Source organism: Helianthus annuus, chromosome 6 (assembly GCF_002127325.2).
Source record: "Helianthus annuus cultivar XRQ/B chromosome 6, HanXRQr2.0-SUNRISE, whole genome shotgun sequence".
NCBI lineage: Eukaryota > Viridiplantae > Streptophyta > Magnoliopsida > Asterales > Asteraceae > Helianthus > Helianthus annuus.
This window is the reverse complement of record NC_035438.2, coordinates 72,338,919-72,344,918: the sequence shown is the minus strand read 5'-3', so window position 1 is coordinate 72,344,918 and position 6,000 is coordinate 72,338,919.

Here is a 6,000-nt window from a genome sequence, read left to right as displayed (position 1 = left end):
AGGCGTATCCTGCTTCATGAGTCAAGATCACTTCTTCGTTCACCATCATGGTGCGGATATCAATCTTCTATTGATCATTTGTCAACCAATCCCTCCAACTACCTTGTTGAAGTCTCCCAATTCATTGGCAGTAGATCAAGTGTAATCTTACGCTTCCCGTGTTCTATCTTGCCGATTCCAGTTACTGTGTTGGCTTCCACTAGCTTCCCCTAAGCTAGTTCTAATGGGTATTGGAATACCTACTTACTCGCTGCTTAAACCAATTCTACTCTCGAACTCTTAGAGGTGCGAAACGTAGAATTTGCAACAGTATTTGGCAATAAAGATGCATAACATTGAGTAGTATGGGACGTACCGATATCCATGCTTGGATTCCTGGCGTGCTTCTCTAGCTCCGGTGTTAGACATCTTTCCCATGATTTTGCTTAATCTCCCTTGGGCAATCTTTCCTTAAGTGCCTTATATCCCCGCAGGTATAACATCCTTTATCTTTCCCCTTTCCTTTCTTTCCACGCTTCGTCTCACTCCAACATGTTTCCCTGTTGTGTCCCACTTTGCCACAGCTGTCACACTTCCCATTTTTACATCGCCCGGTATGATGACGTCGGCACCTGTCGCATTTAGGTAGTTTACCCATGTACTCTTTTCTCTTTTTGACCTTGTTGTTGCTATTCGTCTGAGTACTTTGCTTGAAGTTTGCGAACTTCCTCTTGTTATCTCCAGATGACTCTACATGAGTCTCCTTCTTCTCCTCAGAGGTTGAAAATTTGTTCATCCTGATTGCCTCTTCAGTCAAGGCCACACTTAGATTAATGGCTTCAGCGATCGTTGTAGGCTTCGATGTCGTCACCATGCTCATGATTTGGGGTGCCAATCCCCAAATGAAACGCTCAATCTTCTTAAACTCTGGGTCTACCATGTAAGGAACGATACGCGACAGAACTTGGAACTTCTCCACATACTCAGCTATTTTTGGACCTTCCATCTTCAAGTTCCAGAACTCGGTTTCCACCTTCTGGCTTTCTGTTCTCGAACAGTACTTTTTATGCATTAGCTCTTTCAGCTCGTCCCATGATAAAGCATACGCAGTAGTCTCGCCCATCGTCTGAACCTGGAGTTTCCACCAAGACAGAGCCCCATCTTGGAACAGTCCGGAAATGTACGTGACCTGGTGCTCTGGGGCGCATTTGCTCGCACGCAAAACAGTGTCCGTTTTCTCAATCCAACGCACGAAAGCTACGGCACCCCCAGTGCCATCGAAATGTAGGGGCTGGCAGCCTAAGAACTGCTTGTAGGTACAGCCGTTGGCTGGGTTATTTCCCGAGGTACCTCCGCTGCACTCAGAGCGAAGGGCCTCGTACTGCGCGATGACCTGTAAGAGGCGTTCTTGAAATTCCGCCTCTGTAGTCGGCAGAGGGTTGTTGGTATCGGTGTTCCCTTGAGTCGACATCTTCCTAGAAGAATGTTGGTTAGGTCAGGTCTTGTTAAGGACACGAGTACACAAGTCTCTATTTAACGAATAGGACCTCAGAGGTATATTACATATATGTATATCCGCAGTCGTTGTAACATTCAATCACGTATCATCACAATTATTGCACAACTTGTAAATAGGAACGTAACAAGTAAACATGTAGCATTATAGTTGTAGCACAAATATGCTGATCAACAGCGTGCTTAGTGGGAATACAGCGACCGAGTTATTCATTAGTTATTAGTCATAAGTATTGTCGCATGTTTAAAAATGATTGGGCTTTCGTCATCCTCCGACCACAATCACTGTGTCTTACAAAACGTATCATATCAGAAGGAACGCAGGGTCACCCTACCCTTGTCCAACAAGTATATTAGTGCATCAAAATTACGTAGTCAGAAGTGGTCTTTAAAGTCTCCACAAACCCGGCTTATCATTAGTGTTTTTACCAAAGTGTAATGCAATCCGCATAAAACCAGAAACCAACTATACTGGTGACTGAGGAAGAGGAGGAAAAGAAAGTAAACCGTTAACACGCGTGGACTTCCTCCTCGGGCTTGTGTACACGTCGAAGTAATTGTCTGCTCTGCTGCTCGATAGTAAAGAAATGAGTATCAGAATCCTGGGAACGGTGTGATAGCAACGGTCGAGAGCGCGAAAGGAACCTTGATATATGTGGAGGTTAAATGTATACTAGCAATAGACAGGGTGGAGGGCGTGGTGTCTTGTGATGTAAATACTTAAATCATGTTTTCAATTATGCAATGTTTTTGCATTTGAAGTTACCAAATGTGGTGTCAGCTCAAGCTCCAACACTCTGCGAATCATATCCTCAAACTGTAGCTCATGTGACAGGTGTACTCATCCTGTGTGTAGCCTCCATAATGTGAGGGATGACAAGGGTCTAAAATCAACATAGTGTAGCATAGGGATCCATCGAAATGACTTGTCCAGCGTTGTAGAGGTGAATGTAGCAAACGGCGCGTCTTGTAAAGTTTAGGAAAAATGTTGCCGTAGCAGAAGAATCGTTATGCGGGTGCTGACCTGGAGCGCCTTCCCGGGGTGCGGGTACGTCTTGAAAGAGAGCGGTAGGCATGTCGGTGCAATGGACGTCGGTCTTCATAGGTACAACATCAGCGGGTGCAGGTGCGGTAGAAATGTCTCAACAAAAGAAGATTAATAGGTACAGGTACTGGGTCTGGTAAGAGGAGTGCAAGGTATAGTAGTCCAAAGGAAATAATGTCACGTTTAAATAGGTTCAGCAGGTGCAACATCAAGCTGGCCCGTAAGGAACTGGAGCTGCCTCAGGGGTAGGTCCTGGGGAGCGTGAGGGTATGTGATCTTGAGCAAGTGTTAGTGCAGTAGTTAAAGCGGCGTCGTCGTCCGTGTCGGGAGCCAAAAAGCGGTAATCTTCCTGTTGGTAAAGTCGTAAATGTCGCAGACTCAAAGGAGTCTGAAATCGAGTGTATACTAGAATCAGAGGATAGTTTGATAATAGGGATCTCAAAACGTAGAGTTAGTAACAACGTCCTCGTCTAACTTTCCATCATCCTGGGTATCAACGGAAGGATCATCAATAAGCAAATTAACGTCGTCATCAAACAACTTGTCCAAGAGGTACGGCGTCGAGAATCGGAGCCACGATGTGCGCGTCATCGAAGTGTCCACTTGATGAGGTAATCGTGGACCGAAACAAGGATGACAGGAAGTTTCTTGTCAAGGAAGCCATCTGCAAGGGTAATTCATCACCAGGGTCTGGCAGCGCGGATGGTTGGCAGTTGTCCTCGTTCTTGGTCAACATGTCAGGGTCACTCTCAGTGGCGGTGGCGGTAGGGTCGTCAATGCTTGACAACTCGCTTTTTTTTTATCAAGGCGACATGTGTATCGGTGCATGGTAGTCATAGTATGTATTAAAACAGTTTCCACATATGCACGTTTATCAATAATCAACAATCAAGCATGTATGCGATAGCAATGTAAGCAAGTAACCATCCTAGTTTTCCCTAGACTATCTCACCCATTCTCTTAGACCGAACTCCCTAGTCTCTCAGACTAACTCCCTGGTCTCTAAGACCAACTCCCTGGTCTCTAAGACCAACTCCCTGGTCTCTAAGACCAACTTCCCTAGTCTCTAGGACAAAATCCCTGGTCTCTAAGACCAAACCTCCCAGTCTCTAAGACTAAATCCCTGGTCTCTAAGACCAAACCTCCCAGTCTCTAAGACTAAATCCCTGGTCTCTAAGACCAAATCTCCCAGTTTCTAAGACTAAATTTTCCCCAGCCTCTAAGACTGAACCTCCCCAATCTCTAAGATTGAATCCCTCAGCCTCTAAGACTGAATTATAAACATATATTTTGGAATGTGTATTTGTGCCTTTTGTTTGTAAAAATGTTTGTTCCCTGGATCTGGGCGTTTTGTGTATGCAATGAAAACATGTTTGTAAAAGCGTTTTCGTGAGAGCCCTATTGATCGTAGTCTAGACTCGAGAATGAATCCTAGTTCGCTACGATCGAAGCTCTGATACCAAGCTGTCACACCCGGACTTTTGCGGAAGCGTGATTATGGGGTGACTTACTTGTTATCATTGCATTTAACCATATCAAACAATCTAAATGATAATACCAAAGATTTGTCATCCATAAAATGAGTTTAAAACATAACAACATTGTCTAAAACGTAGACTTCAAAATTTAAGTTTTACAAACCAGATGAATTGTGTAAAAGTTTGCTAAGGACTCGTCAAAGATATTAGTTGTAATCCAAGTTTGGAAGACGTGTCTCGTCCAGGATTAAGACACACTGGCCAAACCTAAAAACCATGGATGACATCTTTATACTTAATCATGACTTGAAATTCCAACGCCCGCCAGATCCATACTTAATTTCCTGAAATACATGTAGTTTGGAAAACATCAACAAAAGTTGAGCGAGTTCATGTGTATGTGAGTCTGTATAAATCATTAATGTGTGTCTGTATAGATTGTGAAATATGTCTATAAAAATGTATGTCCTTGGTATGTAGCAATAAGGAAAAACAGATTAATTAATGTGTAGCTAATACATTAATAAGTGACATGGTCTAGGAAGCACTCAAACCTGTAACGCGTATTTCATACCGGTCCTTCCGGCGGAACGACATAGTCACCACATGCAGCCACATGCTGGCCCATGTGTGGGGCTCGCAACACCCAATAGATCTATCACTCATGCCTCTCGGTCCTTATACAAGGATTAATGGTCTTACGATAATAGCCTATCCATTCACGTGATCTAACAGTAAGTTCCTTAGCTAATCATACCATGTATAAAAATGTCTGTAAATGTCTGTAAATGTCTGTAAAAGTCTGTAAATGTTTGTAATAATTGTAACATGTATTTCACCCCCGAAGTATAAAACTGAAAACGGTTAAGAGAAAAGGGGGACATGAACTCACAGTATTGCGTCTTCGGTACTCGTAACTCAAATCTCCTCAGCAAACACGACTACCTACAATGGTCTAACGTATATTAGATGGACGGGCCGTGCCTTGACTTAGAGTTTAGTGTTTTGAGTTACGTTACATTGGCATTATGTTGTTAAAATAATAATAATTATTTTAACTTTATTAGAAAAATAGTTAGACAACTATTTCGTATTTATTTTCTCGAATGTTTTACTAAGTGTTCGGATTCTCGGAAAATTTCGGCAGAGTCTCCTCAGTAAATAGAGGTGTCCATGCAAAAATAGCATATCATTTTCTTTTATATATATCCAATAGTTCATTTTCAATCATCAAACCGACATACCGACAAACAAAACGTTACTTTATTTCAGCTTTATTACTCAAAACCAGACTGTTTTCGAGGATTTTTATAAAATAGTTAACCTTTTCTAAAAATTACCAAATTTTCACAGAATGTCATACATGTTCCAAAGTTTATTGTGTAAAAATATCAAATTCCAATTCGTTACCCATATTTTATAGAAAATCATTTTTTCGACTGCAATCAGATTTGTTACCTTCTGATCGCAGTTTACGGAAATATTCATTAAAAATCAACCGTAAGTCCGTTTGACGAAATTCCAGTTGGAGGGTCGTCCTGACAATGGTGTCTATCTACTGTAAAAATTTCATGAGTTGATTTTACTCAGGTTTTATGTTGTGACTCCGAAAATAACCCACTTTTTCTGCAGTAAAAATGCAGCTTGAGCTGCTGTCCAAAAATAACCTTTTAAAAATAGTAAACGGTCTCGAAAAATTATGATTCCAGCGCCATTTGTTTATTTATTCCAAAATACTCATTTTAGGCTTTAGAAATTCCGTTTTTCGTTTTAAATGATCCTGTTACAGCCTGTTGAAGTTGGCTGGAAATCCAACTCAGCAAGCTGTTTAAGCTTTTGTGTGTGATGAACATTCAACAATCGAACAAGAATCAAAGTGGAACAAGAGTATGAATGGACTTACTACTAGCACAAGGCTAGGGTTGAAATCTTAGGATGAGATGATAAAGAATGATGGTGAGAAAAGCTTGAACAAGGCTTCTT